This window comes from Harmonia axyridis, chromosome 2 (genome assembly GCF_914767665.1).
Source record: "Harmonia axyridis chromosome 2, icHarAxyr1.1, whole genome shotgun sequence".
Lineage (NCBI taxonomy): Eukaryota > Metazoa > Arthropoda > Insecta > Coleoptera > Coccinellidae > Harmonia > Harmonia axyridis.
The window spans coordinates 62,168,315-62,184,653 of record NC_059502.1 but is presented as its reverse complement, the minus strand read 5'-3'; the positions used below and the strand labels follow the sequence as shown (position 1 = coordinate 62,184,653).

At 34.0% G+C, this 16,339-nt stretch overlaps 1 protein-coding gene and 2 long non-coding RNA genes across 6 annotated transcripts in view; 1 reads left to right on the top strand and 2 right to left on the bottom strand.

Annotated features, from left to right (window-relative positions):
- The window catches only part of LOC123673575, a 493,067-nt gene that overhangs the window by 126,333 nt on the left and 350,395 nt on the right, over positions 1-16,339 (bottom strand). The gene's annotated exons all lie outside the window — the stretch shown is intronic.
- LOC123673577 lies at positions 3,035-4,309 on the bottom strand. Its single transcript, XR_006746502.1, has 2 exons — positions 4,260-4,309; positions 3,035-4,209 (listed from the first exon to the last, which is right to left on the bottom strand). It is a non-coding gene; the product is annotated as an uncharacterized LOC123673577 (long non-coding RNA).
- On the top strand, positions 7,390-16,286 carry LOC123673576. 3 transcript variants are annotated; one of them, XR_006746500.1, is made up of 5 exons: positions 7,395-7,712; positions 10,799-11,182; positions 11,377-12,313; positions 14,766-14,978; positions 15,700-16,286. It is a non-coding gene; the product is annotated as an uncharacterized LOC123673576 (long non-coding RNA). The 3 variants fall into 3 exon arrangements; XR_006746501.1 differs by lacking the exon at positions 15,700-16,286 and having other exon boundaries at positions 7,412-7,712; positions 11,377-11,569; positions 12,159-12,313; positions 14,766-15,044; XR_006746499.1 differs by lacking the exon at positions 15,700-16,286 and having other exon boundaries at positions 7,390-7,712; positions 14,766-15,049.

Here is a 16,339-nt window from a genome sequence, read left to right as displayed (position 1 = left end):
CTCAGATTTCACCTTTAGGATCTCCATACCGAGACACGTCATGTGATCCAACACAAATGTATCCCAATTAAATGAAAAGTTATAAATTTTGATGTAGAGAGACTAATAGTGTTCTGAGTTTTTCGGATATTTTACTTTTGTAAAAACTTTGGTTTCCACTATTTTATTGAGTTTTTCTCTTATTTAAGCATCTACAGTTTTCAGATTTGACGGGCTCAGATGCAGAGGAGCTACAGAGAATGAATGATTTGTTATTCAAAACTTCCTCTAAAATGCAATTACCTGGGACAGGTGAAGAAACATTGTCCTACAGTTTTTTTAGATTTGACAGGATTAGAAGCAGCGGAGATCTAGAGAATAAATGATTTGTTATTCAATAATACCAATGAATACAAATTACCTTGGACAGATGAAAAAACAATTTCTGAAAGTAAGTAACCCGAATGTATATCAATGTTTTTTGTGTTGAGTTTATTTCAAACTGAAGAGGCGAACTGTCAATACAGGAAGGTAGAGATTTAAGCTTTTTCCATTAATATTGATAACTTTTTCAGATAATCATCGCAGAAAACTTTCTATTCAACAAAAAGTATTATGTTGGGAGAACCTATACAACTTCCAAGCACTTGTAACCTCTCCTGCTCTGATTTCACCTTTAGGATCTCCATACCGAGACACATCATGTGATCCAACACAAATGTATCCCATTGAACGAAAAGTTATGAATTTTGATGTAGAGAGTTTTATAGTGTTTTGAGTTTTTCGGATATTTTACTTATGTGTGTTTATCAAATAAAAAATACTACACTTTCAATAATAGTAACCACAATTATATTGGGTTTTTCTTTTTTTTTTAGTTCCTAGATCTACCAGGCCTAGAAGCCGCGGAAGTCAAAAGAATAAAAGATTTATTATTCGAAACTTCTAAAATGCATCCTGGGACAGGTGAAGAAAATATTTCCTTTCTAGATATGACCGGTCTAGAACCAAGAGAGATCGATAGAATAAATAGATTATTGTTCAAAAATTCAATTCCTGAAAGTAAGTATTGATATCACAAAAGATTCACTTGAGATCAGAGCTGTGCCAAAGCATTGTGATGATGGCTTTCGAGAGCACTCTAGGTATTTTCGAGGTCAAGAGTACTGTTTTGACTTTCGTAAAAACTTTGGTTTTCACTATTATATTGAGTTTTTTTTTATTTTAGAATCTTCAGTTTTTAGATTTAACAGGCTCAGATGCAGCGGAGATACAGAGAATAAATTATTTGTTATTTAAAACTTCCACTGAAAAGCAATTACCTGGGACAGGTGAAGAAACGATTTCCTACAGTTTTTTAGATTTGCAGGATTAGATGCAGCGGAGATCGATAGAATAAAAGCTTTATTATTCAAAGAAGAAACAATTTCCTTTTTAGATTTGACAGGTCTAGAAGCAGTGGAGATCGATAGAATAAATACATTGTTATTCAATAATTCAATTTCTGAAAGTAAGTAACCCGAATGTATATCAATGTTTTTTGTGTTGAGTTTATTTCAAACTGAAGAGGCGAACTGTCAATACAGGAAGGTAGAGATTTAAGTTTTTTCCATTAATATTGATAACTTTTTGAGATAATCATCGCAGAAAGTCTTCTATTCAACGAAATGGAACATGTTGGGAAAACCTATACAACTTCCATGCACTTGTAACCTCTCCTGCTCTGATTTCACCTTTAGGATCTCCATACCGAGACACGTCATATAATCCAACACAAATGTATTCCAATTGAATGAAAAAATTTAAATTCTGATGTAGAGAGTTTTATAGTGTTCTGAGTTTTTCGGAAATTTTACTTTTGTAAAAACTTTGGTTTCCACTATTTCATTGAGTTTTTCTTTTATTTTAGAATCTTCAATTTTCAGATCTGACAGGCTCAGATGCAGCGGAGGTCCAGAGAATAAATGATTTGATATTCAAAACTTCCTCTAAAATGCAATTACCTGGGACAGGTGAAGAAACAATTTCCTACAGTTTTTTAGATTTGACAGGATTAGATGCAGCGGAGATCGATAGAATAAGTTTGAGGTTTGTGAAGATTATTCTTTTTGATGTTGATATAATAAGTATTACAATGTAATTATGACTTGATAGTTAAGTATATGAATGGACATTATTTATGATACTGGATTTAAGTAGTGAAATATTCATGAATCAATATACCATATACCATATAAAAGCTTTATTATTCAAAGAAGAAACAATTTCCTTTTTAGATTTGACAGGTCTAGAATAATTCAATTTCTGAAAGTAAGTAACCCGAATGAATATCAATGTTTTTTGTGTTGAGTTTATTTCAAACTGAAGAGGCGAACTATCAATAAAGGAAGGTAGAGATTTAAGAGCTAATAATTTATATTGATAACATTTTCAGATAATCATCGCAGAAAATTTTCTATTCAACAAAAAGAAGTATGTTGGGAGAACCTATAGAACTATAAGGTAGAGACTTAAGTTCTATCCATTAATGTTGATAAATTTTTCATATTGTCATCGCAGAAAGTCTTCTATTCAACGAAATGAAACTGTCCTTAGTAAAGTCAATAGGTATTAGTTCAATATAAATTCATTCTACATTACGTGCCAGTTTCAACTCTCTAAAAATGCATTCAATGACACATCATCTCCCCTCGAAAATTTTAAAATTCCACAATACCTAATACTGGAATAGATCTCAATTTTGAACTCTTGTATAAAAATATTTCATTCTCCCCGGATTCACTAGATTCACAAGATTGATCAGATAAACTCATACCCGCTCAACAACTTGGCATTGAAAGTTTTGCGTCTGATGATCTCCTAAAATGCCGTATTTTCCTATCTGAATCATTTTTAATATCGTGAAATCTTAGAAAAAGTTCGTTTTTAGTTTTTCCATCCTTGTCATCGGATGCTTTGTGCTTTATTTGTACGCCACTGATTATGTGTAACCTGAGCCGAGATTAATTCGCTTTATATCATCTTTAAATGAATTTGGATTTGGGATTTCTACCCATTCACCACGACCTTCCAACCTTAAAATATTTCTCAGTTTTCCTGATAACTTTAAGTCCTCTACTAAGCATTTCATAAAATAATTCTCTCGAGTTGAATCGATTTAATTCACGTTCCCAATATTCTTGTGACATTTTTATGGCAACGATAAAATAAATCTAACAATAATCGAAACTAAATTAATCAAATTTTGTGAAGTAAAATAAGTGAAAAATATAATAGTAAATTGTACTATATCATCAGGCATCAAATAACATTGAAAAACCAATCGAAAAAAATTGAAATCAATCACCATATGCTAGCTCAAGCAATACGACAAACCTGAATGAAAAAACTCGCAAGAAATGGATGCATTCCGAAACAGCGTTAACAGAATTTGAAATAAATATAATTCTTAATTATATTGGTTGGAAAAAAATATAATCAGTGCAACAGCCATCCAATCTTTCTAAAAATGAAATAAATCCGAAATAATGAATCAGTAACAAATTTCAAGAGAACAAAACTCCGCCAACTGAATCTTTTTTACGTTCGGCGCCATTTTGTAACATTTAAATTTATTACATTATATTTAATCTCACAGAGAACCCTTGTTACAAAAGAATTGTTTCAAGTGCCTCTCCTTTTATATTTAGAGCAGCACTGGCTAGCTAGTTGGAAATGGGTGGATGTTCGGGTTGGTATTGAAATCGAAACTTAACAATGAAGTGGTGTCAACTGACCAATACAAAATTCAAAAAATATTATCGGCAAAAAAATTGAAATGAGAATTAAATATAACAGTGAGAACAAATCAGATCAGCGCTTGAACTATAATGCTGAATATCATGAGCTGTAATAACTATGATGTACAACTATTTTGCTTATAAAGTTATAAAAGTTCATTTATAGCAACAAAAGAAATCACTGGTTAATCGTTTAAGCTGAATTCTTGAGATATATCAAATTGTTCAATACTTATCACCAGTCTTGATGTCGTAGATGCATCCAAAAACATATAGAATATGAATCAACCTCGCCATGAGTGTTCGGGGCTGATGGTAGCTGTTACCAGGGCTGATAGTGGTTGTAACTCCACAATGATTAATTTCAATCATTCAGCAAAACAGGACAAAAGCTGACAGCAAGCAGATAGAACGTACGAAAGGTAGAATGAAAGAAAGACACAGCGAGAGCCTAAAGTAAACAATCTTATTGAAAATATTAAAGAAAAACAAAATTTTTACCTTTGATCTTGGGCAGCTGTTAATGACCAAAAGTATTTCAATGTGATTTTCTTATTAAAAAATGGAACTTAGATCTTTATTTCCACATTGTTTGATTGCCAGCTGACGTTTGTTGTACCATAGGAAACTCTAGGCTGAAATACCTTTTCAGGTATGCTCAGTACCCAATGTACTAATTGAGCTCCAAAAAGAAAATCGCTATTTTACCAAAATATGGCAATCAGTTCACAACACTGAATAAACGCAATATCTCGTTGAATACTATCTTCAGAATGAAAACCTGTCGAAATATCGCGAGCGAATTCTAATCTCTCCCACATATGGCGCAATATCCCCACATTCAATATTTCCAGCGCCGACGTATAATTTGAATTCAAATTTTTCAAAATTAGATCGTTACAAACCAACCCTTTTCTTCGAAACAAAAATAAATAAACAAAAATTCGGTATACAATAAAAAACCATCAGGTATCAATTAACGCTCTTGCAATATCAATAGTGATTCTTCTATTGAATTTAATTTCTTTTATCGAGTTTGACATATACTTCTATAAAAACGCTATTTTCATTTTTTCTTGCAACAAGAATAATGGCCAGAAATCATAGTTTTACTGTTTTTTGTGCATCTGGGTTTGTCGCAGTCCTACTCTGAATTCGAATTTGTTATGATATAATGAATAGAAAATTGTAATGATAATGATACTAAAAAATTTTGAATTCTATACATATAAAATGAAATTTACGTCGTCATAATAAAAAAGTTTTGAATCTTTTTTATTTTAATACGAGTATATTAATGATTGATTGGTCAATCTCTGTCAGTTTGCTTCCTGGTCTATCGAATTCGCGGTTTGAATTTTTATTTTAAATAATAATATTTGGAATCGGTTCAGGTGAAAACTATTCAATCGCCCCTGAAAATTTCACAGTTTAGATTTTCGAATGAGTAGAATCCAAAAATTAAATAAAAAAAATCTGACGTGCATAAATTATCTCGTAGACTATTTTGATTTATGTTACAAATCTCGGTTCCTTGGAGATTATCCATGAATATTCCAAGCACATCAGGAAAAAGTCAAAAGTGAATTAATTTCTCAGATAGTTTACTACACTCAATAATGAAATTAAAAGATATATTACTACGATGATAACAACACAATATTTTTTATCGTGAAGTCCTAGCACCTATAGTTTCAAAAAAATTGATTTTCGAAATGGTTATTCCGATTTCGCAACTAATAATCCTGGATTCTTTCCCGCAGTTTGTTCATTAGAACTGTTATATTGAACTTCAGATAATTAAAATATTCGGTGGCCATCAAGATCAATCGATTTAACTCCGTTAGATTTTATCAACATTTTCGAATGGAAAAATGTTGTTTGAATGTGACACATGGAAACATTGAAAGGTTGTAAATCCGGAGACCTTGGTGTCAGCCAATATTTTAATTATCTGAAGTTCATACACTGCGCAAAAAAATTAACGCACATTATGGAAATCTCAAATTTATTCTACAACTGAAGGTGTTATCAATGATAATAATTTTTATCAAAATTATGCATGCATATGTTATCCACTTTCAACGTTTTTCTTCAATACAGATGTTTTTTCCCAGCAGGAATAAAAGAAGATGAGATTATTATATATATTAGTTTTTCTTTCGTTTGATTTTCTACACTCGATCGCTATGCAACGCGAAACACGCAATTTGACACAAGAGGAATGTGCCCAAGCGGTAGTTTTGCGAGAAGAAGGGTGGACATACACAAGAATTGCAGAAAGGTTTGGAGTTTCCCATACAAGTGTGTCCAGAATGTTGCAGCGATTCAGGGAGACAGGTATAAATGTCCGAAGACCAGGACAGGGTAGACCACGGGTAACAACTGCCATTCAAGAACGTTACTTGAGAGTTTCTTCGTTGAGACAACGGTTTGCAACCGCTCGCCTCCTTCAAAATCAGCTTGAGCAAACTCATGGGGTGCAAATTAGCACTCTGACAATAAGAAATCGCCTCAGAGAATATGATTTAAGGCCTCGTGTCGCGGCAAGAGACCCAGCTCTTACCCCAGCCCATCGAAGGGCTCGTTTGGATTTTGCGAGAGAGCATATCCATTGGGAAGAGGCTGATTGAGAAAGAGTTCTCTTCACAGATGAGTCTAGATTTTGCCTCTACCATTGTGATCGACGTTCCCTTGTATACAGACGTCCACATGAAAGATATGCTCAGTGCAATTTCCTGAATACTACTGGTTTCGGGGGAGGATCGATTATGGTATGGGGTGGAATGTCTTTGACTGCTCGCACAGACCTAGTGGTCGTTGATAATGAAGCTATGAATGCTGGTAGGTATTTAAGGAACATTCTTGAAGAGCATGTAGTGCCATTTGCCCCATACATTGGTGAAAATTTCATTTTTATGGACGATAATCCAGACCCAATCGTGCGCGCATCGTTCAGGAGTACTTTGAAGAGGTTGAAGTCTCTCGAATGGAATGGCCAGCAAGAAGTCCAGATCTCATTCCGATTGAGCAGGTTTGCGACAACCTCAATAGAAGGCTGAGAAGTTCAGAAAATCATCCAGTTACTCTTAATGACTTAGGAATCCAACTCTGAAATCTGGGAAGGAGTAGATCAGAACATTTTAAGATCACTCATTTTGAGTATGAACCGTTGTTGCCGAGCTGTAATTAACGCAAGGGGTGGAAATACCAAGTATTAAATCACTTATCAGCTTTCCAGTATTTTGAAAATTGTTTATTTCTCTTCTTTCACAAAAGATTCGGTGAAATCCTGAATTTTTCTTTCATTTTATGTGTCTTGTTTCGTTCAAAACCTTCCCGAAAGAACATAAAAAATAAGTTTTAAAGTCAATGTAGAGTTAACTTTCATTAAAATCGGGATTTTCAGAATGTGCGTTAATGTTTTTGCGCAGTGTAGATTATAATAGATAGATGTTCGGATGATTAGCCGTGTGAAACTGAAAATTTTGATGGTTTTTTATTTTGATAAGTAATTTATGTATCATATTGTATATTTTCAATATTAAAAAGAAGGATTTTATTTGTTATTGAAATTAATATGGTTTTGATTCAACTTCTTCTTTGAGAACTTTTAATTTCTTCATAAATATTATAATTTATGCCGTTTAGGAAAATAACGAAGAGGAACTTTTTAACACAGTGCAAAATTCATTTGAAAATCACTCGAATATTAATGTAAATAAAGATCTGCTGAAGAATTATCATTAGATAAGTAAAAAATATGGCAGCGCGCATGTAAACATAAAGACATAAAAACTCCACGACCGATTGTTGTGGAGTATTCAACTCAGTGAATGCGTGATGATATCTTCACTAGAAAATCTGAGAGGGCAGTGATGTTATGTTATTGGAAATGTTCGTGAAAAGCACTTGAATTCAGCAAGCGATAAATTTGAAAATAACTAGAATAAGGTAATATAGAAATGAAATTAAAAAATAAAATCTTCTTCTTCTTCTTCTTCTTCGTATTTTAAGCCTTGGGCTTGTGTTTTCCATTTAACCTTCCTGCGAAATCGACGTCCACGAATCTCTCCATCTTTTTGGAGGTCTTCCTATCGGTCGTCTTGTTCCTGGTGTTCCGTCTCTCGCAATCTTCGCGATTCTTTCCTCGTTCATCCTGTCCACGTGGGAATTCCATAGTCTCCTTCTGTTTCGACCCCAACGTACTATATCTTGGACTCCGCATATGTTCCGAATCTCTTCATTTCTCTTTCTGTCTCGTAGGGTGAACCCCAGGGCGTTTCTCAGCATTTTCATCTCGGCTGTTCGAAGTGCGTTCTTGGTCACTTGATTGTCAGCTCTTGTTTCTATCCCGTATGTCATTATTGGTCTTATAACACTTTTATATATTCTAATTTTAGTTTCCATACGCATGTGCCTGTTATTCCATATGATATCTCTTAGTGCACCCGATATCCTTGCCGCCTTGCTGGTCTGTTCTCTAGTTTCCCTGTTTCTGTCCTGGTTGGATGTTATTCGTACTCCCAAGTATTCGACTGCCATCACCTGTTCAACTGGTCGATCTTCCACTACAAGCTTGCATCTTATAGGTTCTTTAGAAATGACAAGAGTCTTTGTTTTTGGGGTAGATATTTCCATGTTAAGTTTTTTGGCCTTCGTGTGGAATTTGAACAGGAGCCTTTGTAAATCATCCTCGCTCTCGGCCATGATTACTGCATCGTCAGCGTAGCATATTATTTTTATTTCTCCTGTTGTTAGTTTGTATCCCTTTGTTGTCTTCAGTTCCTCTATTATGTCGTCCATTATCATGTTAAATAGTTGGGGGCTCAAGGAGTCTCCTTGCCTTATTCCTGTTGGTGTTGGTATATCCTTCGTAAGACCGGTTTTCGTTGATACTCTCGTAGATGTTTCATGATTTAGTTCCCTAATGATGTTAACGATGTCATGTGGAACATGTTTGTTCTGTAGGATACGAGTAACATCCTTCAGTTGAACTCGATCAAAAGCCTTTATTAGGTCTATGAAGCACATGTACACTGGCTTGTCGTACTCTATAGATTTTTCTATTAGCTGCCGGATTATATATATTGCATCAAGAGTTGATCGGTTTTTCCTGAATCCTTGCTGTTCTTCAGAAGTATTTGTGTATTTTTGAATTATATCTGTCAGAATCTTTGTGAACAGCTTCATTGTGGAATTAAGTAGCGTGATCCCTCTATAGTTTTCGGGGTTCCTTTTATCTCCTTTCTTGAACACGGGTATTGTTATGCTCTTTTTCCATTCTGCAGGAACCTTTCCTGTGCTGATTATTTTGTTGAATAGTGTTGTTAGTTCCTTGACAAGTTTGGGTCCTCCGTATTTAAGAAGTTCGTTCGGTATTTCGTCTTGACCGGGGGATTTACGGTTCTTCAGATTTTTGATTGCCTCCTTCACCATCTGGATTGTGATCTCTGACGTTTCTGGATTTCCATCTTCTTCAATATGACGATCCCTATCCTGGCCTCTACGTGTGTTATGCAATTTTGTGAAATGTTCCACCCATGTTTCCTCATCGATCTGTACCGTCTTTGTGTATTCCGCTATCTCTTTCCTTCTGTTCCTCAGCATCCCCCATATTTTCCTTTGAGCTCCATAGAGATCGTGTTCCATCTCAGAGCTAAATTGCTCCCAGTATTTCCTCTTTATGTCCTTTATATCCGCGTTGACCCTGTTTCTTACATCTGTATATCGTATTCTCTCCTCCGGTGTTCTACTGCTCCTGTATCTTATGTAAGCTTCCCTCTTTTTGATTGCTAGTTCCTTTATTTCTGGGCAATACCATTCTTTGTTCTGGGTTCTCTCTACTGTTCTTATTTGTCTCTGTCCAACTGCTTCTAATGCTGCTGTTTTGATGTTGTTTTTTATCTTCCTCCAGCATATTTCTACGTCATCCGTTTCTTGTACTCCATCTGTTTCGATTTTCTCGTCAATCCGTGTTTGGTACAGGTTTTTTGTTGATGTGTTACTGAGAGATTCTATGTTGAATTTGTTTCTAGTGCACTTGTTCTTCTCCTGCCTTTTTCTTTGTATGTTCATTCGGAGCTTACACAGGACGAGATTATGGTCCGTACCGATATTTGCTGATGTTATGCTTCTGACGTCTAAGATCTGAGAAGGGTGTATGGCTCTGTTAGATATGACGAAATCGATAATTGATTGCTGGCCTCGGGTGTTTTGCCATGTTATCTTATGCTGAGGTTTGTGAGGGAAAAAAGTGTTGTTTATCCTAAGGGAGTAGCGGGCGCAGAAGTCGATAAGGATCTCGCCGTTTCCGTTGGTATGTTCTTCATTGAACCGGTTCATAATCCCAGGTAACACCTTGTTGCCCACTCGAGCATTCAGATCTCCCAAAATGATCACTTTTTCAGTTGAGGGTATTCTCCCTAGTTCTGCCTCAACCTTCTCGTAGAATGCATCTGTCTCTTCTTTTTTTTCGACTGCTATCTGGGGCATACACACTCATAATATTTATATTTCCTGATTCTGAGTTCAGAGACAGCACTAGGATTCTTTCATCTATGTAATGGATGTTATTGATGAAAGGTTCGTATTTTTCAGCAACTAGGATTCCTACCCCTCCTGACGCTCTCTTAGACAGGTCTACGCCACTATAAATGAAGACGTATCCTGGCAGTTTCATAGTACCCTTGCCTTTTCGTTTGGTCTCAGATAGTGCGCAAATGTCTACTTTGTGTTGTTTCATCTCGAGAAGTATCTCATGATTTTTGGAGTTCCAGGACATAATGTTCCAACTGGCCAATCTCAGGATTTTCTTCCTCCATTTTTTCTTCTTGTCTCTCAAAACCTTGTTCATTGTCCTGTTCAAAGCTGTGTCCGTTGCCGTTGTATCCGTCCTGTTCCGAGGCTGATCATTGGATCTGTGAGCAGGTTATTTTTTTTTACGCCAGGTAGGATGCTAACCTTGCCTGACAACCCTCCTCCTTTATCCGGGCTTGGGACCGGCAGTGATAACGACTAATAGTGTTCTTTTTTTTTAGAATCTTCAGTTTTTAGAGTTAACAGGCTTAAATGCAGCGGAGGTCCAGAGAATTAATGATTCTTCATTCAATGAAATCACTGAATTGCAATTACCTGGGACGATTGAAAAAACAATTTCTGAAACTACAGTTTCTTAGATTTGAAGGATTAGAAGCAGCGGAGATCGATAGAATAAATACATTATTATTCAATAATTCAATTTCTGAAACTGAGTATTGATATCTCGAAAGATTTACATGACATCTTAGCTGTGCCAAAGCATTGTGCTTATTGCTCTCGAAAGCACTCGAAGCCTTTTTGTGATCGTGAGCACTGTGCATTTTTTGAAATTAGTGCTTATAGCAATTGAAGCACTTCAATAGAAGGCTGAGCGCCCTCTTGAGGTACTAAGCTCTTCCAAACTCTTTTCGTAACACGAATATGCACTAACGCCTTGGTTCCCTATGATCTTGCCACATAGAGTTTTATGGTGTTTCAAGTTATTCGGATATTTTACTTTTGTGTGTTTATCAAATAAAAAATACTACACTTTCAATAATAGTAACCACAATTATATTGGGTTTTTCTTTTTTTTTAGAATCTTCAGTTCCTAGATCTTTCCGACTTAGAAGTAGCGGAGGTCACAAAAATCAACGCATTATTATTCGAAACTTCTAAAATGGATCCTGGGACAGGTGAAGAAACTATTTCGTTTTTTGATTATACAGGTCTAGAACCAGCTGAAATCAAAAGAATAAATCGATTTTTATTCAATGATTCAATTCCTGAAAGTAAGTATTGATATCTCAAAAGATTCACTTGAGATCAGAGCTGTGCCAAAGCATTGTGATGATGGCTTTCGAGAGCACTCTAAGCCTTTTTGTGGTCGTGAGCACTGTGTTCTTAAGCATTTTTTTGAAATTACTGCTTATAGTCGATTTTATTTCGTTGTTTCAAACTAATCCTGGCAATCATCTCCCAAACTTATCGTTGATAAAGGAAAATATTCCATGTTCGTCATGCCGGATTAAAAATTTTATGTTTCTGTCGAATTGTATCTAAACTCTATTTAACGATCATTCATTTCAAGGATTTCTTATGAACAATTATTGAAGTGTAATGTTTATGAATTTAATAAGACAATTGTTTCAATATGGAGATGAATATTTTCTGAGAGTAGATTTTGGTTATTTTGATGATTTAATTTAATTACCTTCATAATCGAATATTTTCGAATGTAAGTTATAAATGTTGATGTAGAGAGTTTTATAGTGTTTTCAGTTTTTCGGATATTTTACTTTTGTGTGTTTATCAAATAAAAAATACTACACTTTCAATAATGGTAACCACAATTATATTGGGTTTTTCTTTTTTTTTTAGAATCTTCAGTTCCTAGATCTATCAGACTTAGAACCAGCGCATGTCAATAAAATAAAAGCTATATTATTCAAAGAAGAAATAGATTGGACAGGTCTTGAACCCTGCGGAGGTGGACAGAATTACAAGATTATTATCCAATAATTCAATTTCTGAAAGTAAGTAAAGATTCACTTGAGATCAGAGCTGTGCCAAAGCATTGTGATGATGGCTTTCGAGAGCACTCTAAGTCTTTTCGTGGTCGTGAGCACTGTGCTCTTAAGCATTTTTTTGAAATTAGTGCTTATAGCAATTGAAGCACTTCAATAGAACGCTTGCGTCCTCTAAAGGTACTAAGCTCCTTCAAAATCTTTCGTAACACGAATATGCGCTAACGCCTTGGTTCCCTATGATCTTGCCACAAAATATGATTTGTCTTTGTCATTATGTCATTTATTCATATTTGTATAATTGATACAGCAACAATCGAATAATCAACAGCTAATTATACCATAGACAGCGAACATCTAATATAACCCTTTAGGTTGAAAAATATTTGGGGTTGCAGCCCCCTAAAATACAAAAAATTCAGAGAAAGTTAGTCAATGGAAAGAACATTAGGTGTCTAATGGAACACAACAATTTACAACCCAGCATCATTTGTTTTCAATATAGAAAGAATTTCGTGGAGGTTGCTTTCTGAAGAACTATATAATATTCGAAATTAATTGTCACTAGATAGCAATTCATTCAGGGCCCTCTCTAGAAGCTGGCTGCGCCATTGATTACCATTTGGACGAAATTCTATGGAATTTTTGTGAAATTATTTAAGGATTCTATTCCTCTTGACATTGATATCAAGTCTTTGAAATCTTTCTGTGTCGCTGCGTAACTGAACGGTATGCAATAAAAAACCATCTGGTACCAATTCAACTTCTTATATCGAATTTGTGATGTATTTTTGTGAATACGCTATTTTCTTTTTTCTTGTAATTAGAATAATTGCCAGAATGACCAGAAATCATAGTTTTACTGTTTTTGCGCATCTGGGTTTGTCGCAGTCCTGCTCTGAACAACATATTCGAATTAGTTATGAAATGATGAATAGTAAATTATACAAGTTAAGTACTTATTACAGTACAACTTTAATTCAATCTCTTATTAATACATCGTCAACGTGTCGAATCTAGTGTGATTCAATTTCAAGGCTGAAATAACAAATGATTTTAATATAAAATGAAACAGCAGTAGAGTGGATTTTTCAATCACCACGTATTTTTATCAACAGTAAAAACACAAGAGCTTTTTTTTTGATCGGATAAATTTCTCTTTGCAACGAAAAAGTTTGGCGAATCACTAATTTTTCGAGAAAAACTGACATGATGAAATCGCGACACCGAAGGTAGAGCGATTTTATCTAATGTCAGTTTTTCGATCAAATTTAGTGATTGGCAAAACTTTGAGTTAAGGAGAAATTTATCTGAGAAAAGAAAAGCTCGAGTGTTTTTTGGCAAGATAAATTAACGACAGAAAATATGGATGATCAACAACAATAATTATCTTTTTTAACACAACAAAGTTAAATAATTACCACACCGATTCAAAATAAGAGCACTATATGTTTAAAATTCAAAAATCTGACAGACTAATTGAAAGTTTTACTAGATATTGAGGAAGAGAAGTTTTTATCCGATAAAAAAGGATGCACCTCTTTTATCGATTTTAAAGTGACAATAACATTTCCTGGTATATGACATTTTAACATTTCTTTTATCAGATTAAATTTCGTCAATTTTACTGAAATCTTTCAGAGTGTTTATCATGTAAATGTCAAAATAATTCTATTTTGCTCGATGTTTTGAAATGTACAGGGTGGGCAAATTTCGATATTTTAGCACTACAACTTTTAAACCTGAGGTGATAGACAAAATCTGATACCCTATTCTCGGTCTCTTTTTCTAAGAAACTAACAAGGGTAGTATTCATTTTTGGCCACCTTCTTTTGTTTTCGAGTTATAAGCGAAAATTGAAAAAATGGCCATATCGAAAAGCTTTTATATCTCCGCTAATACTGATGCTAGAGCTGTGAAATTAAAACCTTATACAGGCACTTTTTCACGTAGAATCTAGTGGCGTGCTCGTTTTTTCAAAAGGGTTTTTAATTACGAAGCTATGACCCAAAGTTATGTTTTCTCAAATGGGAACACCAAATTTCTGTGCCATTTTTTGAAAGTTCAATTTTTCCTGATTTCAAAAATATATAACATCGTATGGTTTGTATTGAAATTAATAACAGAAAATGATCAAAAACCTTTTTTTACCTAAGAGTCAATATTTCTATGGTTTCAACTGTTGATGAGCACATAAAAATTGAACTTTCTATGAAAAGACTTTTTACTCATTTCTACAAAATTCGAATCTGCATCCTGCATCTCGAAAACGAAGATTGTTAGGATATTATGGTCATATGAACTTATTTTCGTGAAAAAAATTATTCTATCTGACGTCAAAGTTATCGAACTAAAGTTTGGACTACCCTGTATATGTTTAGTGGAAACTGTCAATAGTAATGTAAATAGGTACTAGTTCAATATCAATTCATTTTATTAATTCCAATGTTTGTTTTTTCAGATTTCAGTTACTCACCTCAATCCACATAATAAACATCATCACCCCAGGCTCAAGAAGTCCAAATTTATCCAGTGTTGCCGACAGGAATTACGGGCCCGGGGGTTATGGAAATGCGGGTCCCCCCAACCTATTCCGCCATTTCGAAATGTCTCCTTTTTTCGCCTTTAATCAATATGGGTTTTCCCAAAATGTTATGACGGTGATATGAATAAGGTAAAAAATATCCCTATTTATATATTTATTAATATTATTATTTACTGATTTGATTATTTATTTAATTTCATTATTATTATTTTATTATATTTTATTATATTATTATATTCATTTTATTTATTATTATATTTTATTGTTATTATTATATTATATATATTATTATTATTGTATTATATTATCATTTACTTGTATTTTTATTTTACTAATAGGGGGTGATTTACCGCGATGGCCTATTAGACGTTTATGGAAAACTAATCACAATTTTGTATTGAAAATTTTCATGTTGGAGGTTGAGACAATGATCCTTCTCCCTGAAACATTTTCAGATCTCCTCAACTTCCAGTTACACCGGAAACAGACTACTACTTCCTTATTTCAATCGGCACGCCCAGTATATCATTGCTTAATTAGATAGCTTTTTTGATGACAATTTCAGCAATATACCAAACCATTGTTAAAACTCAACGGTTCATCAGTTATTGGGTTTCTTATGAAAGAAATGGTGCCGATAGGGACTTACATTTTTTTGAATATTTTGGCAAAATTATTTTTCTTCGAGAAAACCCTTATCATGTTCGATTCTGCAACTATGCAGTATTATACAACTGTTTGCAGTTTGGATCAAAGACGTACAGGGCGTTCATAAGAAGATCATGAACTTGAACAAATTCACCAAAACGCAAGATTTTCAAAACAGAACCAATATTTTTCATTATTTCAGTCGATTGTACATGCAAGAATAGTGGGGTCACTTCAGCAAACCCCATGCCTAAAATGAATATTTCAAGAGTTATCGAGGAAGATCTTTAAATGAGGAAAAACCACAATTCCTTACTGAGTGGAGTAGTCTGTGACTTCTGGAAAACACAGAAAGAAATTGAAATTCGATGTTTGGATTACTAAATTTTACATTTCATGAATTAGGACTAATTGTTCGTTGTATTGTGCGTGTATTAAAATGGAGGAATTCTATTTTGAACAATTCCTGCTGAATGGAAATTATTTTATTTATTTTGTTTTTGATTCATTGTTTTCAAATCCAAATATTTTCAATTTATTTGCTGCTTTTATTTATCCAGTTTGTTGATTGAAAATTTTTTTAAATAATATGAGAAAAATTTAGGGAAGGCATTCGTAAAGGGTGAAAAATCTGCAATTTTCGGAATAAATTTAATTCTTTGTTAGTTAAATTGACAATACCATCAAAAATACATATTGTCTAGCGATAATAAACAAATAATGACATTTCACAAAAAAATAGACGACTATGTTTTTTTTTTAATTGATACGAAATAATTTCTTTCATATTCTGTCTGTTAGACCACAAGTACCAAACATGTTTGGAAACAGCTCATTTTTAT